This window comes from Silene latifolia, chromosome 10 (assembly GCF_048544455.1).
Source record: "Silene latifolia isolate original U9 population chromosome 10, ASM4854445v1, whole genome shotgun sequence".
Taxonomy (NCBI): domain Eukaryota; kingdom Viridiplantae; phylum Streptophyta; class Magnoliopsida; order Caryophyllales; family Caryophyllaceae; genus Silene; species Silene latifolia.
This window is the reverse complement of record NC_133535.1, coordinates 18744480-18766161: the sequence shown is the minus strand read 5'-3', so window position 1 is coordinate 18766161 and position 21682 is coordinate 18744480. Positions and strand designations below refer to the sequence as shown.

The following is a 21682-nucleotide window of genomic DNA, read 5'->3' as shown; positions in this document are numbered from 1 at the left end:
CAGTTTGCAAAACTTATTATTTAATATTGAGACATCAATATTTTTCGTGGCTTATCAATTTGAACACATATGTGAATTTTACGACCGATAGAGTTGGAATTATGCGAAAGTTATTAATACCATTTAAATGAGGATTTTCACAAAATCGTTGGACAAAACATCACTGCACAGAAACTTCCTAACCACAGTTCACTAAATTATTTATTATTCATAATCCGTATATCATATAAGCGTGAAACCAACGTCAAATGATCACTAACTCACGAGGCTATTTCTCATAAAATTTTCATTGATAGGCAATAAACAGAAAAGAAATGGTAGTAAGGTCAATTAGAGAATAACATCAACCAAAACAAGTTTCATCACTAAGTTTTTCTTTTACTATGTCCCAACTCTTACAACCCCACTATTGTTACTAACCCATACCAACTTAGATCGCACACTGTACTTACGTAAACATATACCCCATAGAACCCCTTCGCGTCTCGATCTACTCATTACATCTACATTACGATTGCTATGACTAAAAACAGGCAATTCAACAGCGTTTCTTATTACTATCACATTATTATACTAGCATGGCTTCGGGATCACACAACCGCATATTACTTAGTCACATTAGTACTATCAGCACATCATTCAACATCCACCTAGGTAATTATCATTGACTCGTAATTATTTTCATGCTCACGACTAGCACAACACTTCCTTGATTATTATCCTGAACTTGAAAATTTATTTCTCATTTCCCAACATTATATGATCACGTCATCATTCATACAAAATACTTACCGTAGCGTTGTCCTGCGGAATGGTTAGAATATATGGGTTTCAAAGTATATATCAACTCGATTATGCAATAATCAATGCATCAATCAATTAACACTTAGGCAACGGTATAGGCATTTCAGGTTCAACCTTAGGCAACTTTTCTACCCTTTCTCTCATATACCCTCGGGGTTTTCCGAGTCAAAGCGAGAGGGCCCCTTTGGTTCGGTGTGAGGGGGCCCCTAACTCAAACCTTACCTCAGTGTGCTCCTAACAGTTCTATCCCGGTGTTCATTTTATTTAGACACATCCTAGGTTCATTGGGTTCATTGGTTTAGGCACGAGGATCGTTCGCTCGATACCACTTTGTAACACCCCGGTTTATAAAAGAAGTCCTCGTCAAGACATTCTCTAATAAACGGATGTTACCATCTCGGTTTCGAGGTAGTGAATAACAAATTAAACTCCAAGGCAATTTATGTAATATTTTCAACTTAATTATTACAAATACTCTTTTCAACTCGAATTACAAGAACTGACATAATTAAAAGTGAAGTCTTCTAGATGATGATCTAGCTACTAGGTCGTCTGATCCAGTGTCTCACGCCCATCCAGCTCCCGTCCTATCTCTTAAACCTGTCAAGTCTGCTCCCCATAAAACGGATCATCACAGGTGTTCACGAATACACAGGGTCAACCACGAGGTTGAGTAGGGAAAACAAAACAAGTACGACAACAAAATACATAACTCCATTTCCAATTAGTCACATCCTCCACCTCACCATATCACAGACAGACTCTGAATAATCTCCGCACCGTATCACAGTCCCTGAATAACTTCCACACCATATCACAGATTCACAGACCCTGAATAACTTTCACACCATATCACAGATTCACAGACCCTGCATATCTTCCACACCATATCACAGATTCACAGACCCTGCATATCTTCCACACCATATCACATATTCACAGACCCTGAATAACTTCCACACCATATCACATATTCACAGACCCTGAATAACTTCCACACCATATCACATATTCACAGACCCTGAATAACTTCCACACCATATCACATATTCACAGACCCTGAATAACTTCCACACCGTATCACAGACCCTGATTAATCTCCACACCATCCTCCAACGCATATGAATGATCAAAAGAAATTGATGCAACACAATATATATAAATCAATGAACTGATGAATCATAAAATCATGCCAGTTACCCGATGTTGTGATATCATACTCAATACGATCAAATCAGTCAATCACCCTTCCCAATATAAATGATAATATAACTCGACAACCAGAAATCCAGTCAACACAATTCGATCAATAACGATAATAAGACAAGTGTAGTTCCCCTACCTCAAGTGCCAGCAAATCCAATTAAGCAGTCCAGAAATAAAGCAATGAATTGATTATCGATCCTTCACGAATCCGTCACCTAGCACAATTATAATATTTATAATTACTAACTACTAAATATAGCTATCTCCCAAAATGGAAACTTTCCCGAAATAGTAACTTTTCTCCTTTAACAAACCCGACTCAAAACCCAACTTGAATTATTAAATGTCTCGGGAATTAAATTAACTTAATTATTTAAATGGCTCGGGATTAAATTAAATAACGAATATGTTAAATAAGGATTAAACGAATTAAATGATTTAATAAATACTCGAATCAATTTTAAACAATTCAAACATCCCGACTTAAAACCCGTCCTTAATTAATTAAATAACTCGGAATATTAATTAATTAAGCATGTGACCAATTATTGAAATATAATGATTAACTATGACGAAACCCGTCTTTAATTATTTTAATACACTCGGGAATTAATTAAATAAATAATTTAATGAGTTAAACGATTTAGGACAAACCCGAATCAAACATAAAATAATTCAACAACCCGATTTAAACTCGTCTTTAGTTATTTAAATAACTCGGGATTAGATTAATTAATTAAGAATGCGACCCATTACGAATTATAACGATTTAAATTAATAAAACCCGTTTCAAACAACCAAACCGTCCGTACTCCTTCACACTCCCTCACGCACCACCACAGGCCACCGTGAGGCCGTGTCCACCACCAGCCGTGGTACCCACCATGACCCAGCCACCAGGAACCACCCCCACTGGGGTCGACCCTCGCCGGCGAGGTGAACCACGGCCACCATTTGGCCTGGTTCACCACCACGCACCACCAAACACCACTGTTTCCCCTTCTTCCACCACCGCAACAATTAACTATTCACTGCCCAACAACCACCATTCAACTCGCCACTAACCCATGAACACCGACACCACAACACCACCTCGTCGACCTCCCCCTAGTCGACGGTGGCACCACCCAAACCTAACCATCTAAAAACCCACCTGAAAACCCGAACTAACACCCGTTGCTACCCCATATCACTGCCGCTCTTTACTGTTACTAACCCCCACCATGAACCACCCTAACCACTACCACGACACTCGCCACTCACCATACTATTCATATAACCTGACAACAACCACTAACAAAGCCCCAACAAGGCACGAACAAACCCCCAAAAACCCGACACCAAACGAAAACAAAGGAAAAGAGTCGGTCTTACCATCTTTCTGCCACCACGACGGCCACCACGGCCACCCACGGACGTCGACACTAGTCCCTAGCTCCTCCCTGCTGCACGGTCAACCTCCACTCTCTCTCTATCCCTCTCGTTTTGCGTGAAAAGCAGATGAATGGTGTTTGAGAAGTGGGTAGGCGTGCTATTAGATTAAAACGGGTAGTGGGTAGGTTTTGGAAGTTTATGGTAGGCATGCCATTTGTTTATTAAGGGAAATGGGTAGTACTTATTATTAATCAAGGGTAGGGTACGGGTAGTATTAATTAATAAGGTTAGGGTATGGTACAATTAATAATTAATTTGGGCTGGACATTTTGAGACAGTTCAAATGGTCGATGCTAACAATTCCGTATAAACCCGTCTTAAATTACTTGGACCGATACGACGCGAGTTAAATAAAATAACCTAACATAATTATCGACTCGACAATTTACCCGACTTAATTAGTAATATAAATGTATAATAATTAATATATAATAATATCCATTTAATAATATCCGTTTAATTTATTATATAAAATTACGGGGTATTACACCTCGATAGCGGCCTCTACTAATGATTAGGGAAGTCATCTATACTTGATATATTGTCGATTATATGCATGCAATGCAGCATCCATTAGATTAATCCTAGCATGTGAGAATTAGACTAAGTCGGTGAACAAATAGTTTAACAATCAATTAGGTCGAAGTAAGATTTAATGCTCAATTACATGTGAAAACATACAAATGATACAAAATAAAAGGAATAAAATTACAATAAAAAGAAATTACAATAATTACATCGGGATTAGCGATTTATGTCGAAAATACCTTTAAAACGGATAATTTGGGAAAAGAAAGAAGAAATAATTAACGAACAGAAATCAAGGCGACAATGCGGATAATAGTCCATTAATACATAAGCTAATTAAACTAAGTCAAGCAACGACGGAGTTCAGAGACAGAACTCAACCTGGAACAGGCGCAGCAGGACTGCGCCCTTTGGAAGAGGCGCAGCAGATGCTGCGTCTGTTCCAAGGGTGAGTTCTGGCTGTGAAGCCGGAACTGCAAATCGTTAATATAAACTGGTGATTTTAATGGATTGATTAATGATATTCTCGGATGGAAGTGATTAATAGGTTATTTACATGTGAAAGATGGTCATAAAAGCAATAAACATGGATGAGACGGATGCAAACGAATTACTTACATGGAAGAATGACTGATTAGTGACATAGGTGAACAAAATAGGTTAAACATGGCGAATTGATGACAAATTAATGACGAATATGACAAAAGACTGATGAAAATATATCAAAGGTCGAATTCCAGAAACCCGATATGAACAAATCGAATTCCTACAACCCGGATTGAGTTTAATGACGAAAACCCGCAAATATGAGATTATAAGGGATTTAAGTCGAATTTAAATGATGAATTATACGTGTTAAGGATGAACAATATTATACATGTGAAATTATTATGATATGTACCAAAGAATTAACGAAAACAAACAACAAAGAACGAATTACAGAGGACGAAGGAAGAAGAAAGGAAGCAGGAACTGCGGCAGCCTCACGAAGAGGCGCAGCAGGAACTGCGCTCCTTCGAAGAGGCGCATCGATTCTTTGCGTCCTTTCTCGACGGGTTGTCTTCGGAAATCCGTAAAAAGGGTTTTAAAGCACGGTTTTTAGAAATCGGTTTTAACAAGGTGTTTTCGACATAAATCTTACATTAATGATTATACAAAAAGTAAAGAACAATAAATAAAAGAGAGATTTACACCCTCAGACTTACATGTTTGACGAAACGAGAAGAACTAAGTTATCGATTAGTGATGCTCGACTCGAATGTACGACGAAAGTGCCCTCGTAAGAGGAAAAACGATTAGATCAATTATGTTGATTGATGTGGAGTTGGTCAAATTGGTCGGTCATGCAAACGAGGCTGGTACTCAGAAGCATCCGAGCTTACGTGGTCGAATGTTCAAGCACGTAGACGCCAAAAAGTAAGAACGTGGTCTAGAATGCAAAGGGAGAAGAGAAGGGCGGACACTCGCGTGAGAAATATGTGAGACCGAAGGTCTCTATTTATACTAATCACGGAATTAGGGTTTAGGAAAGGAGAGAAAGATCCGGAAATAACCGACTTAGGTTAAAACACGGAAACTTGGACAAAAATAAAACCTTGAGGAAAAGGCGCGCAGAGTAGCCGCGTCCCTTGAAGAGAGGCAAAGACTGCTGCGTCCTTTCCTCCTCGGGTTCCTCGCGCAAGAAAGCGCGTTTGACAGCCTGTCGTATTTTAGGCATAACTTTCTCTACAAGACTCGGAATAAGGTGATTTCGGTGGCGTTGAAAAGCTAAGAAAGAGATATAGAACTTTATGTGAAATAGGCCTGACCCAAAAAAGTCGTTATAACCTCGTAAAACGGGTCTAAAGGTCGGGTTGTCATTTTAACTAAATGAAATGCACATTTTGTAATGTAAACTTTTAGTTTAACCTAATGAAGTGACATGAGACTCAAAATGAGATATAATCTCAACATTTTATGACATCGTAACCTTAGGTAGACAAGCACATTGCTTTGACTCGGGATTTGACGGTTTTAGGAAATGAAGACGGTTTTTTGACCCGGACTCCAAATGAACTCTAATTACTGCCAAAACGACCGTAATGACACCTAGATGACAACCATGAGGTAAACACAAGTGTTTGAGCGATCACTTGACGATAACCTTACGAACTGTCATAAATCGTTCCGTGTACCAAACATGCGGCCCAATCATCACCGGGTGGTTTGCGGGAGGTGCAGAAACGAGGTGTCTACAGAGCCCCCACTTTGACTGAGGCTTGGACAAGGCGAAAGTTAAAGTATAGCCATCAGGTCAATCGAAGATTACAACCTGACGACTATGGCGACGCGAGGCGGCTCAAGAGGTCTGAGCCAAGGACCTGTCGTCGGGAACATTCTAGAGTCTGTCGACTATCGGGGAGGGTCGTTTAAAGTCCATTAGACTACGTAAGGAGGCTCGCCAGCCATAAGAAGAGACCATACTTGAGACTTCTTTCTCGAGATGCTTCTGAAGGTGCATAGGAGCTAAAGGTAAGCGTAGGAGCTAAGGTTAAGCGTAGGACCTAAGGTTAAGCGTAGGAGCTAAGGGTAAGACCTAAAAGATATATAAGGATTGTGCTAGGGTGTGGGACCCTAAAGGAAAACATCGACGGGAAGGAGGCCAAATATAAGTTCAACTTAAGGGGTAATCAAGGTTTGAGTGTAGGAACTCTAAGGAAGTGATGATCCTAAAGGAATATGATCCTAAAAAGAAAAGGTGGTCCTAAAGGAATATGATCCTAAAAGGAAAAGGTGATCCTAAAGGAATATGATCCTAAAAGGACGGCGGGTATGGGAACTTAAAGGCTTATGAACCTAAGAGGAATTGAGATCCTAGGGTTAAGTTTAGGAACTTACTGGGTTACTAATTCTTGTTTTAAACGCGTGCGCTTAAGCTTTCTGAGGTATGAGAACTCCAAAAGGATTTTATGGGTTTATGAACCTAAGGATGTTGGTGTGGGAGCTTAAAGGTTTATGAACCTAAAAGAAGCCATTTTGGGATCTAAGAATCTAGGGGTAAGAATCCTAACTTTGGGTTTACGAACCTAAGGAAGGAGGCTCTGGTTTGGGAACAAGAAAAATTGCGAGTAGCAGGACACGGGCGGGAACTGCTGAGGAGAAAACTGCTTGGGTAGTCTTCGAGAAATATTGTAAGTAGCAGGACACAGGCGGGAACTGCTGGGGAGAAAACTGCTTGGGTAGTCTTCAAACAAACTTCAGAAGAATGTTGGGTCAAAGTTGATCTCCATGTCTCGAGAGGAAATGACTGTCGGTCGTGAACTCTCGTTGGGGAACATAATCGGGAATTTATTTCCATGTCTTGAGAGAGATTGTCTATCCGCTTACTCTCGCTGAGGGAACAGAATAGAGGCGTGTCGAAACACCTGTCAAAGAATATTCGCTCGTTGTGGCAAGCGAGGTCTTGATAAAACACTGCTTCTGATATTTACCTGCATGGTTAGTAGCCACACAAGAATGCAATATAATATATGCACGTAAGCGATTATCACATGGACCTCGAAGGGGGAAGCATATGAGCTTTGCAAAAGTTGTTTCTTTTTAAACGTCGCTTAAAACTTGTTCAAAGAAGTTTGTCGTTTGTAATGCGTTATGCATATTCAATGGGCTTTAGACATGATGTGAATTTTGCGGAAGCGGGAATCTCATGATTTTGACTTGTCATTGTAATTTTTGTATTTTTTTAGAGAATTGGAAATAAGGGGAAAAGAAAGGATATTTGTCGTGGTTAGACCTATAACCACGCCAATATTTGAATTGTTTGATGCTCGTCAAACAACTCGACTTAAACTCGGGATCACGTCCCTTATCTAAGCAAGGTGCGAAATCGCGTTTCGACCTCTTGAGCCAAAGTACTTGTGTGACAACACAAATAACCAAGACAAGAATTTTGAGAATTAACTCGATTTTTATAAAAACAACATCTGAAAAATAAAACTTACAAACTAGGCCTTATATAGCCTCCTACACGGTTCACCAAGAGGGTCTTAAAGCCTTCTTTGAACCATAATTCCAAGGCTAATTTATTCTATCCTAGTTTTTCTACAAATTATTTTAAAGCTTATGGAAAATTAAACTACAACAAAAAACTAGAAGAGAATACAATTAACTAGGAAAGGATTTAATGGAGGTGCATTGATCTTTTTCTTCTCCTTTTTCCCACACTTGACCGTGTGCCTCAAGCTCCCTCCGTTTTTTTTTTTTTTTTTTTATTTTTTTTTGCCTTTCGTGATACGGTATTTTCCGTAGAATTTTTATTCGGAGCATCGTACCGTATTCACATCAATTCCTCCTTCTTTTAGAAGAATCGTCCCGATTCTTCATGACTCCCAATTCTTCGTCGCTTCCTTTTTCGAATTGTATTTTTAAAACGTCTAGGAAGTCGTGGTTGTAAGGCCTTAACTGCGATCCTTGAGGCGGCCGTGCTGCCCTCATCACTTGATTCAATCTTGTTGCTTCCAATTGATTCTTTTATCCACGGCGCTATTGCTTTGCCTCGGCCCCTCCTAGCATAAGGATTTAAACCAATCCAATCGGTCTCCTCGACTTGCCTCTCCAAGGTCCCTTGAGTGGCCATTGTCTTTCCCTCGCTCCTCCTAGCATAAGGGTTCAAACCTACCCAATCGGGCTCCTCGATTTTTCTCTCCACGGCCCTTGGAATCCCGCCCATTGTTGGTGGCTCACTAACCCGAACTCGCCTAAGAATGAACTTAAGGCTTCCTTGTCCCTTTGCTTCAAATCGATACATGCTTGCAATCTCGGTTGGCTCCTCTACTTGCGTCGTGAGCCATCCACCACGGCAAGTCTCAACTCGGGATGGCAAAGGGAATCCGTCATTTTGAACGGTCACGTCGATGGTGGGCTGGTTGGGTGGTGCGTGACCCGCTGGTGGCTCGGGGTCACGGCCTGGTTGTGCCGCGGGTGGCTCCGGCAAAGGTTGCTCGTCACCAAAGTCGACATTGGGGATTAGACCATTCCCGTGGCAGCCTTGGTCGTCGCGTGTGACGGGTCCGAATTCATTAATGGTTGGGCCGATTAAACCCATATCGTTGCGGTTGTTGGGGCCATGTTCGCACCAAGCATCGTATTGCTCTCCTATCTCACGTTGGAGCTCCGACCAACGAAGTCCGTCCTCATCATTGTATATGTCGAAAATAGGTGGTAGTGACAGGTCGAGAGATGGTTGGTTGAAAAGAGAATCGCATTCCACAGGATCTTCTATGCTCAAGATATCCGAGAGCCGAAGCTCTGATACCACATTTGATGTGAATTTTGCGGAAGCGGGAATCTCATGATTTTGACTTGTCATTGTAATTTTTGTATTTTTTTAGAGAATTGGAAATAAGGGGAAAAGAAAGGATATTTGTCGTGGTTAGACCTATAACCACGCCAATATTTGAATTGTTTGATGCTCGTCAAACAACTCGACTTAAACTCGGGATCACGTCCCTTATCTAAGCAAGGTGCGAAATCGCGTTTCGACCTCTTGAGCCAAAGTACTTGTGTGACAACACAAATAACCAAGACAAGAATTTTGAGAATTAACTCGATTTTTATAAAAACAACATCTGAAAAATAAAACTTACAAACTAGGCCTTATATAGCCTCCTACACGGTTCACCAAGAGGGTCTTAAAGCCTTCTTTGAACCATAATTCCAAGGCTAATTTATTCTATCCTAGTTTTTCTACAAATTATTTTAAAGCTTATGGAAAATTAAACTACAACAAAAAACTAGAAGAGAATACAATTAACTAGGAAAGGATTTAATGGAGGTGCATTGATCTTTTTCTTCTCCTTTTTCCCACACTTGACCGTGTGCCTCAAGCTCCCTCCGTTTTTTTCTTTTTTTTTTTTTTATTTTTTTTTGCCTTTCGTGATACGGTATTTTCCGTAGAATTTTTATTCGGAGCATCGTACCGTATTCACATCAAGACACGTGAGTTGTCATGACACAGACCTTATACGGACGCAAAATATAGACTTAGGTTTGACTGACGCGACACTAACTTAGATTTGACGTGACACAGGGATGACTTTGACAGACTTTGCTTAAGTATGCGCAACCTCTAGTCAAGTGTGGGTGACAATGCGTATCAGTTCCAAAGGTATAAGAATTGCAAGAATGATGAAGGCATATAAAGGCAAGGCATGAGCCATGGATCATCTGTCTACTAGGACTTCTTTCACCACCGTTTGCTGTAAAAGAGACCCTTCTTGAGGCACGATGACTTGGAGAATTGATCTAAGATCTTTGTCATTGTCCGGACCGAGTACTAGCTAGACTTAGAGAAATAAAGGAAGGGTGGCATCTTGGAAGAGAAGCCCCCAGGATGAGAAGATGACACTGGACTTTGGTAAAAAGAGGCTGGGCGACAATAAGGAGCCCCCAGTATAGAGGTGTTGGTTGTGGAAGGGATGTTAATTGAGGTTGGAAGGTTGAAAATTGGGATGGTTGATAATTGAGGTTGAAAGTTGGGACGGTTGAGGTTGAAAGTTGGGATGGTATGGCTGGTTGTGTCCTTGAGGACTGCCTACGTATTCACGTGAAGTGAAATCAAACCAGATCGTAGTTATGAGGTTTGGTTAATTTTATTTGGGTGTTGTGGTTGTATCCTTCTTATGTAAGAAAGGACTGCCTACGTATCCACCTGAGTAGGTGAAATCAAACCAGATCGTAGTTCAGGTGTGTGCCTAAGCTATGTTGTTAGGACCTTAAAGTGCATAGGTCACAAGGGTAATATTCCTTTGGTGACTCGAAGAATCGATTTGAGATAACTCCCTCTGATCATAGACCAAAGAGGTATAACTAATTTTGTAAAACAAATTCCTTGTTATGTGAGCACACTTAGTGGACCCTAAGGATGATATGGGTATGTCCCGTCCTAGGTAGCAAAGTATTGAAGATTCCGTGTCATGGTCAAGGCGAAACTGGATTGGATATTTGGAATGTGGAGCTCGGTAATAAGAGGCTTTGATGAACAAATCTCTGGAGCTTTGATTTTGTGGAGTTAAGGCTTGATGGGGTTACGGCTTGTAATGTGGCTTGGAAATGGAGTCTCTTGGCTTGATGTAGCCTGGGCACATAAAGGTAGGTTAAAATGATGTGGGATCAAGTTTCCATGTCTTGGCCCTAAAGGATAGGTATATTTGACAAGCTTGAGAGGATTCTCAAAATTCCTAACTATCTCCCCGTAACGGTCTCGGGAAGGACTTAGGGTGTGATGTGTGAAAGGCTAAGTGAGGGTGCTAGCTGACCATCAGCATTGACGTCTTGAGTCTATAGACTTCAGCAGTATTCCGCTCAATATTGTTCTTGATTCAGACTCAGATTCATGGCCTAGAATATATCTCGGATTTTTGCTCAGATTCTTGATTCGGTTTTTGAGAATAACTTTAACTTTGGATATTGACTTGCTTGATTGAGCCTTGTTCTTTTGACTATTTTGTCTTGGGCGATAGGCATAACTACGGCTTTGGATATTGATTTTGGGCATTTCTCTTGATTGCCTTCTTCTTTTGACTCTTTTGTCTTGGATTATGGTCATACTTCTGGCCTTGGATATTAGCCTCAGTTTCTCTTGATTGAGCCTTTGTCTTTGATCATGGCTCGTATTGTCTTGGATGGACTTGGGTCAGACTAGCACCTTTTGATGTGAAACAGGTTGGTCTTTTAGTAACACGAGTTATTTATTGTGGGGAATGGGCTTGCCTTCCGTCATGGATCGTTAACAAGGGAGATGGTCTGGATTCGTCCTAGAATCTGTTGAGATATGCTCGTCCTAGACTAGGGTTATATTGTGCTTTCTATTGCCAGACATGGAATAGGTAAGGGAAAAGAACACGGAGTTTCGGGTCCTCTACAACTTGGAATGGAACATCATATAAGTGTACTCACATCGACTGTCATGTGTCGTTGTTGTCATTTAAAAAAAAAGTCTCAAACCAATTCTTGTTGTCACAGGAAAAGGGTAGAGGAAGAGATATGATAGAATATGTGGATTGAAAAGTGTGCTTTTATTGAAATGGATAATGAATGTATTTAACGTAGACTCGAGAAGACACGTGACTCGTGGGACAGCCCCCAGGTTGTCACTAGAAATGGAAATAGACACAAAGAAAGACATTAGAACAAATATGAGATAGAAAGCCTAAGACTCGGACTCGGACCCAGACTTTGACGCGATCTAAGATCTAGACTCGTAATCATCGGCCCACGCTTGAATTCTTTTTTTCAGCAACTGGCTTCGGCATCTGACTTTGATCATTCACCCATCTGAACACCTCGTCCTCATCATTGGGAATACTAGAAGGGTAAAGGCCCAAGAGACCTTCCTGTCTTTGAAGAGTAAGACACCCATGAGGGTCATTCTGTTCTCTTAACGGATCGATGGTCGATAAAGATATCTTGCCGTGATCGAGCATATAGTGGATGGTATATTTAAGTTTGGAACATTCTTCAGTATCATATCCATTACCCCTATGGAATAAGCAATATTGAGAACCGTCCCAGAAACGACCTCTCCTCTCGTACCTAGGGTCTGAGGTTGGACCGATTGGTTGGATCAGTCCTTTGGCAAAGAGTCTTTTAAAGGCTACCGTATACGGCATGCCTAAATTGGAGCATGAACTTGAATGCCGAGTTCCTCTTTCTGGTGAAGGTTTTATAACCTTTACGTCGGTAATGTAGATTGTTTGATTGTTGGGTGTAGATTTGGGCGGTGAACCTTTTTGAATGACTTCATTGATACGAACAACCTCTGCCGATAAATTTTCGACGGTTTTGATGCCACCTTTCAAATGAGAGGTGTAACCTGGGTGTAGACAGTCAAGAACGCCCTTAACCAATGTCGCCTCCTTCGATTGGTCGGGTATTTGTGAATCTATTTTTCTTCTTTTCACCAAATGATTGGTGGATCGTTCATCTTTTTGATCATCTGTGATATTGAACTCCCTATAAGACCGCTTAACTTCTGTACCCAAACATTTTAGGAGTGAGACAGAAATCCTACCATCCTCAATCCTATCTTGTATGACATGCTTGAGCTTATAACAATCTTCGGTACCATGCCCCCTACCCCTATGGTATTGACAATATGAATTGTCATCCCACAATTTGGATTTCTTTACTGGATCTGGTGTGGGTCCTATTGGTTGAAGAAGACCTAAAGAGGATAATTTGTTCAAGGCTAGGGCATAAGGTATTCCTAGATTTGTGAATGACCTGGGAGAGTTGTTTAATTTCTTTGACGAAGGCTCCATGAGATTGCCTTTGATTTTGGCTCCTGGATGAGAAGAACTAGGAATAGATCGCTCACTGTTTGCTTTATCCTCGAGACCATGAGGTTGAGGGTTTGTCTGGACATTCTTCATCTTGAAATATTGGGTCTCAAGCTTCTTATCCATTTTGGCAAATTGATTCCCCATGTGGGAAAGCCGAGAGTTTAGAGTATCAATGGCTCCCTCTATCTTGGAAAGCATGAGCATTCCACTTTGGACATCGTACTCCTTCGGCGCTTTGATTTCTTTGTCATCACGAGGATCGAGGGGATGAGAAAATTCTAGGAATGATTCTTCGTCATGTTTAATGATATTAGACCCAAGAGGGTCGGTCCCATCAAATTGCTTCACAAATGGTGGCATTGGAAGCTTGCCATCCTCGATCATATCCTGAATAATATGCTTTAGCTTATAGCACATCTTTGTATCGTGTCCCCTACCACGATGGTACTGACAATATCAATTCTCCTTCCACCTAGGCAGTATCTTTTCGGGATCCGGGGTTGGACCAATTGGATGAAGTTTTCCTTGGGAAACTAGTCTTTCTAGAGATACTTCATATGTGATTCCGAGGTCAAGGAATTCCCTATGAGCTCGTCCCGGCCTTCTGGGTGGAGTTTGCAAGAGGTTAACTCCCTTGTCTTCATTGGCCTTCTTAGATGGGTGAGTCGTGTTGAAGCTATAACTTGGCCTCGGGGTATGAGAGGATGGTAAAGGTTTTATCATGTCTATCTTGTCTTCCATATCGGTGACACGAGTTCTCAAGTCTTCGACGGTGGCCTGAAGCTTAATGACTGCAGCACTTAGTCCTTCGACTTTGACAGATAAACGTTCTTGAACACTTCCATTGGAAATTGCAGAATTCCTACCGAGAAGAAAATGATGCGCATTACAACTTGATTTGACATGGGATCACGCATACTAGAGCAACAAACAAAGGATACATGACGAGATGACGACTCTTGACTTGTGAATCCAGGAAATGTGGTGAGTGACTTCTCGTGTTTGGATTTACGGTGTTTGACCTTGACCTTTAGACTCGAGTGTTGACTTTGACAGAGTGACATTTATATGGTTGACCTTATTGACGGAATTGATGACACGTGATTCTAAGACGCGTGCTTAAGACAGACTTGACTCGAGGTTCGGGTATGTGTGTCCCAAACGTGTACTAGGAGAATTCAAGAAACGGATATGGGAATGACTCGATGTGTTAGCCTCGAGTGTGTGAGACTAGGTGTGGAAATGGTTAGATCCTAACTGAATTGGGGTAGGGGGTCCAAAATGACGGCGTGACGCCTTAGGACTTGACTTGAATTTTAAAAAACCCAAAATGTAAAGGAAGACGAGTTTATGACCCGACCGAGTTCCGACTAGGACATAGTCGGTTTGAATTTTGACTTTAACTTAGCCCAATTGAATTTACACATTTACATTTACATGCTTTGAAAATATTTTGGTTTTCATTTTTCTTTTCTTTTTTGGACTTTTTTTTTTGGACTTTTTTCGTTTTTTTAATTTTACACGGATTTTGAAATGGGTTTGAGGCCCGAAGTTTGACTCGACATTTGGACAGAGTTTAGGCTTATTTTGCGCTATTTTGAAAATATTTATATTTTGAAAAGGATTTTATTTTACAAAATGGTTTTGTTTACAAAATGGTGATCACATATGATACGAACATATATACAAGCATTATAACGGGATGTTGAGTGCATTTAGAAGGGTTTTGGTTTAAAGGGTGGGTTGCCATACCGAACAATCAAACCCGAAGTCTGTGGAGAGGCTCGTACCAAACAAGAGTAAGGCCGATTCCTAGTCCATTTCCTCAAGTAGTGAAAGTCCTTGATACAAACAAGAGTAAGTACCATGGTATGGATGACGTCAATTGTTATCCATCCTTAGGCCCAAATAAGAATTAGGACCGTTTAGACGGGACGATTGGTCGAGTGGGTTGGGTTGGGCCTAGGAAGGCCGAATAAACGATCTAGGAAGACCGAGTTATGAAAACCGACAATTGTCTTGTACAAACTATTCCCTAACGTTGTTCAAGTTTCACCCTTTTGGCTACACGTAAGTGTATTATTCCCCAGCGGATTCGCCAAACTGTGGACATGGGCCACGGGGGCGCTTGGGAAACAGAACAAGCGTTTGCATTTTGTTGGAGTCGCCACCAATTTTTATGGGAAATTGGAACCGTTCGAATACCTCGTGCCATGTCAAGACACAAAGTAGTGACATGAACACTAAGCAATCGTTACCCTTAGCATTCTATGTCTAGAATGACTCTCGTGGATGCCAATGAACACGGATGTTCACAGAGATCTGGAGTAAGCGGTGAGGGTACGTATTAGGAAGCTCTTTTGATCGAACACCTAATCCCGCTCGCCTCGATAGCGGCCTCTACTAATGATTAGGGAAGTCATCTATATTTGATATATTGTCGATTATATGCATGCAATGCAGCATCCATTAGATTAATCCTAGCATGTGAGAATTAGACTAAGTCGGTGAACAAATAGTTTAACAATCAATTGGGTCGAAGTAAGATTTAATGCTCAATTACAAGTGAAAACATACAAATGATACAAAACACAAGGAATAAAATTACAATAATAAGAAATTACAATAATTACATCGGGATTAGCGATTTATGTCGAAAATACCTTTAAAACGGATAATTTGGGAAAAGAAAAAAGAAAGAATTAACGAACAGAAATTAAGGCGACAATGCGGATAATAGTCCATTAATACATAAGCTAATTAAACTAAGTCAAGCAACGACGGAATTCAGAGACAGAACTCAACCTGGAACAGGCGTAGCAGGACTGCGCCCTTTGGAAGAGGCGCAGCAGATGCTGCGTCTGTTCCAAGGGTGAGTTCTGGCTGTGAAGCCGGAACTGCAAATCGTTAATGTAAACTGGTGATTTTAATGGATTGATTAATGATATTCTCGGATGGAAGTGATTAATAGGTTATTTACATGTGAAAGATGGTCATAAAAGCAATAAACATGGATGAGACGGATGCAAACGAATTACTTACATGGAAGAATGACTGATTAGTGACATAGGTGAACAAAATAGGTTAAACATGGCGAATTGATGACAAATTAATGACGAATATGACAAAAGACTGATGAAAATATATCAAAGGTCGAATTCCAGAAACCCGATATGAACAAATCGAATTCCTACAACCCTGATTGAGTTTAATGACGAAAACCCGCAAATATGAGATTATAAGGGATTTAAGTCGAATTTAAATGGTGAATTATACGTGTTAAGGATGAACAATATTATACATGTGAAATTATTATGATATGTACCAAAGAATTAACGAAAACAAACAACAAAGAACGAATTACAGAGGACGAAGGAAGAAGAAAGGAAGCAGGAACTGCGGCAGCCTCACGAAGAGGCGCAGCAGGAACTGCGCTCCTTCGAAGAGGCGCATCAGTTGCTGCGTCCTTTCTCGACGGGTTGTCTTCTGGAAATCCGTAAAAAGGGTTTTAAATCACGGTTTTTAGAAATCGGTTTTAACAAGGTGTTTTCGACATAAATCTTACATTAATGATTATACAAAAAGTAAAGAACAATAAATAAAAGAGAGATTTACACCCTCAGACTTACATGTTTGACGAAACGAGAAGAACTAAGTTATCGATTAGTGATGCTCGACTCGAATGTACGACGAAAGTGCCCTCGTAAGAGGAAAAACGATTAGATCAATTATGTTGATTGATGTGGAGTTGGTCAAATTGGTCGGTCATGCAAACGAGGCTGGTACTCAGAAGCATCCGAGCTTACGTGGTCGAATGTTCAAGCACGTAGACGCCAAAAAGTAAGAACGTGGTCTAGAATGCAAAGGGAGAAGAGAAGGGCGGACACTCGCGTGAGAAATATGTGAGACCGAAGGTCTCTATTTATACTAATCACGGAATTAGGGTTTAGGAAAGGAGAGAAAGATCCGGAAATAACCGACTTAGGTTAAAACACGGAAACTTGGACAAAAAGAAAACCTTGAGGAAAAGGCGCAGCAGAGCTGCGTCCCTTGGAAGAGGCGCAGCACCTGCTGCGTCCTTTCCTCAGCGGGTTCTTCCTGCGCAAGAAAGCGCGTTTGACAGCCTGTCGTATTTTAGGCATAACTTTCTCTACAAGACTCGGAATAAGGTGATTTCGGTGGCGTTGAAAAGCTAAGAAAGAGATATAGAACTTTCTGTGAAATAGGCCTGAACCAAAAAAGTCGTTATAACCTTGTAAAACGGGCCTAAAGGTCGGGTTGTCATTTTAACTAAATGAATTGCACATTTTGTAATGTAAACTTTTAGTTTAGCCTAATGAAGTGACATGAGACTCAAAATGAGATATAATCTCAACATTTTATGACATCCTAACCTTAGGTAGATAAGAACATTGCTTTGACTCGGGATTTGACGGTTTTAGGAAATGAAGACGGTTTTTTGACCCGGACTCCAAATGAACTCTAATTACTGCCAAAACGACCGTAATGACACCTAGATGACAACCATGAGGTAAACACAAGTGTTTGAGCGATCACTTGACGATAAACTTACGAACTGTCACAAATCGTTCCGTGTACCAAACATGCGGCCCAATCATCACTGGGTGGTTTGCGGGAGGTGCAGAAACGAGGTGTCTACATAAAGAACGACCCAGTTGCAGGGATATCTTGGATACCACAATAATCCACACAATTTTGAAAGTCATTCATTTCCTTCTCAATGTTATGACCCTCAAGGCGTTCAGCTGGTTTAAGCACTGTATTAAAATCCCCACACACAATCTAGGGACTATGAATCTTAGTACAAAACTACTTAAGTTTACTCCACAAAGTCTTTCTCTCCTCAATCCCATTATAGGCATAAACAACAGTATAATAGAATGAGAATCCAGTCCCAATCTCATCCATTAACATGTGAATAAATTGAGCATTATACTCAATAAACTGAACTTGATACATACTTGGCAACCAAAGAATCCAAATCCTCTTCCCTTTATGCCATTGAGTATTAGTAGACACACACCATCCATCACAAACATTGGTCCTTATTTTATTTAGAGAAGAAGGCTTAACCTTCGTCTCAAGGAGGCCAAATAATCCCACCTTATGCCGATGAAGAAACCATTTAATATGTTTTTGTTTGGCAGGACTATTTAACCCCCTAATGTTCCAAAAACCAATTATTGAGTACCACCCCCCTCAGGGGGTAATACAGTACCAATTCCAACCTTTGGGGTAGCATTATTCAGGGCTTCCAAAAAAAAGTAATTCCCAAACTTTGTAGAACTAAATCCCTTATCAATGAGTTCCTGCCAACTCAATCTAATGACTGCTCTAGCAGGAGTAGCAACCTGATAAGAGCCTATCTTAGTCCACTGAACCTGGAACTTATTATGCACTTCCACAGAAGTAGGAAGCGCAGGAGTAACAGGCCCTGATTTAGTGATAGAAGGAGCAGGTGTAACTATTTTTGGAGAAATCTTAGGTTTAACTTTATGAGGAGGAACCTTGGGCTGCCACCTTTGCACAACCTTAGGTTTAGTGTTCTGCTTACCCTTCTTACAGACCTGGTTCCCATGACCTATGCCCCCACACACAGTGCAAACAACAGGAATCCATTCACATTCAACTTTCACCACAATTTTTTGACCATTCTCATCTAAGAATGTAACCTTATCAGGAAGGGCTTTCCCAAAGGGTACATCAACTATTACACAAGCATAAGCCAACCTAGTCCTATCCTCTGTAGGTCCATCAGTTCTCACAAACTCCCCAACAAGCCCTGCAATCTTAGGAATGCATTTCCTCCAAAATTTCAGGGGCAAATCCAGAAGTTTAATCCAGACAGGCACAACAGTAACATGTCCTTTGGTTAGGGATTCATTCTGAGACCATGGTTTAACAATCAATGGCTTATTATCAAACATGTAGTGTCCTTGCTTCAAAACAGCGTCTAGGTCAGCACATTTCCCAAACCGAACCAGAAAAAACCCACTAGGCAGAAAAGAAATTTTATCAACACTATAAGATGCCCATAGCCTTCGAATAATCCCCTCAACCACGTCCCATGGCGGGTTTGCCCCTAGGATATAGCATACTATAGAGTGTTTCCAGAAGTCAAGTTCTACCTGTATCTCCTCCTTCGAAAACTGCAGCATATCAGGCTCCTCAGCAATGGTTTCCAAAGGTTGCTTTGTTTTCCTTCGATTTTGAACGATCCATGCCTCAGCTTCCTCATCAGTCACTAAATCATCCAAATCCAGTGGTTGAAGATCAACTGGGTTTGAAATCTTAACAACTGATGAAGTTGGTCCTGCTATAGAGAAATCCAGAGGTGAAAATCTATTTTTGTTATTATTTTTATGATGATGAGATGCAGAATTGATAAAGATCTTCCTTTATTTTTGGAAATCGTCATGACTGCAACGATCCCAAGGTTTTGATTTTTAGGTTTTTTGGTTGGTGTTCTCTCACTTTCTCTTTCTATCACTAGAAATCATGACTCTAAAATTAATCCGAATTAAATTGAATGGTCTACGTCAAAAAAAAAAAAAAAAAAAATTCAGCAATTCAATGAGGACACTTTTCGTCACAAGCTGAAGACGGGCCAAATGTCGCCATTTTAACGATAAAATGTGACCATTTTAATGACAAATTATTATAGTTTAGGAAATTGTTCTGGTAACTTTTTAGGTAAAATGGTCCGTCTTAAATGAATTACATTTTATTCCGTCTTGAGCTTGTGACAAAATATACCCGTCACAAGCAAGACGCTTTTTAAAAAATTTCACATTATAGTGGGAAATCTAATGGCTAATAAATAACCCATTTTCCCTAAGCTCTCTCAAAATCGCTTTTTAAAAAATTTCACATTATAGTGGGAAATCTAATGGCTAATAAATAACCCATTTTCCCTAAGCTCTCTCAAAATCTCAGTAGGGCTATACGTAAGGCATGATGTAACTAGGTCAGCCGCCTCCGTACAAATTTGCATGTACCTAACAAAAGCTCCGATTGCAACCTATAGTCTTGTACGTTCATTCTCATTATTAACGTGGGACTACATAGTTGATTAGTCAATGCGGCTAATTAGACCAGACCAATGGCGCGACTCGGCCCAATTCAGCCCGCTTGCACTGTCGGGGCAATTTCGGAATAGCTTATTTGACCCATCTTAAGCTCGTGCTTGCCCATCCTTAAACTGGTCGGCCCTGAGTCCACCATAAGAAACCCGGCCTGCGAAGAAACAATTCGGCTTGAGTTAGGGACAAGCTTATGCCAGCCTGACGAAACCCAACCGTAACCATGGCAGGGCGGTTCAGTACTCGAGTTTCTGGGCCTAGCTCGATGTAGACTAGTTTGGCCCAACTCTACCTTGACTAGTGGCCAGGTCTAATATTATTTTATTATTAAGCTGTTGCAGGATTATTTTAAAAATAGAAACAACAAAGTAGTACCCCTCCATCCCACTTTTATTATCCGATTTTTCTTTTGGGGAAGGGTTTAAGAAAGACAAATTCCCATTTGTGACAGACACTTTCGTCACAAGCTTGTGACCTCTCACATGATGCAAGTAGGAAAGTAAGTGGGAGAGAGCTTGTGAGGCGTCACAAGCTTATGACCGTCACAAGGGAGACTTATTATTTAAGAAATAGAGTGAAATTACTACTACTCCCTCCGTTCTAGTGAATAGTTTACGTTTGCTTCATTTTTCCCTCACAAAATAAATGAAACGTAAACTATTCGGGTCTTTTACCTAAATAACCATCATGACAAAACTATTTTCCAAAATAACCATTTTGTATAATTATTTTCCAAAATAGCAATGATCAAACCTTAATTAAATGGTGTTTTTCCTTGTTTTTCTTCTCAAAAATTCTATTCAATCAGCTCTTGCCCTTTCTCCTCCACCTAGATCAGTTAGTCATGTAACAATAGATGCAATGATAATTTTTTTGGTACGTAGATGCAATGATACTTATAAAAAAAATTGTTTTTAGCAACTGGGACTCGTGTAAGTTGTAATAGGTGTAATTTCTCTCTACACCTTCATTATCTCTCGGCCCTTATAATCTCCCATGATTGTCCTAGTGGTTTGATGATGAATAATCGCAAAAGATGAACGAAAATGTCGAGAGTGTATTTGTCTAAATTTGAATCGATGTGTTAAGTCAATTTATTTGTGGAGGTCATAAAATCCGTAAATCTTGACATGTTATTCAAAATGACTAGCCTGAAACAACCCATAATTGAATATGAATAATAAGTTATTCTCTCTAACCAGATTCAACCTGTAAATTTAAATTGAATCATAAGCGATTAACTTTATGCCATAATAAGTGACAAGAATCATAAGTAACTGGATGTAT

The 21682-nt window shown here is 40.3% G+C and overlaps 1 long non-coding RNA gene across 1 annotated transcript; it reads right to left on the bottom strand.

Annotated features, from left to right (window-relative positions):
• Window positions 1-1227: 1227 nt before the first annotated feature.
• LOC141608146 (uncharacterized) lies at window positions 1228-3928 on the bottom strand. Its single transcript, XR_012526970.1, has 3 exons — window positions 3385-3928; window positions 2147-2225; window positions 1228-1413 (listed from the first exon to the last, which is right to left on the bottom strand). It is a non-coding gene; the product is annotated as an uncharacterized LOC141608146 (long non-coding RNA).
• Between the last annotated feature and the right edge of the window lie 17754 nt (window positions 3929-21682).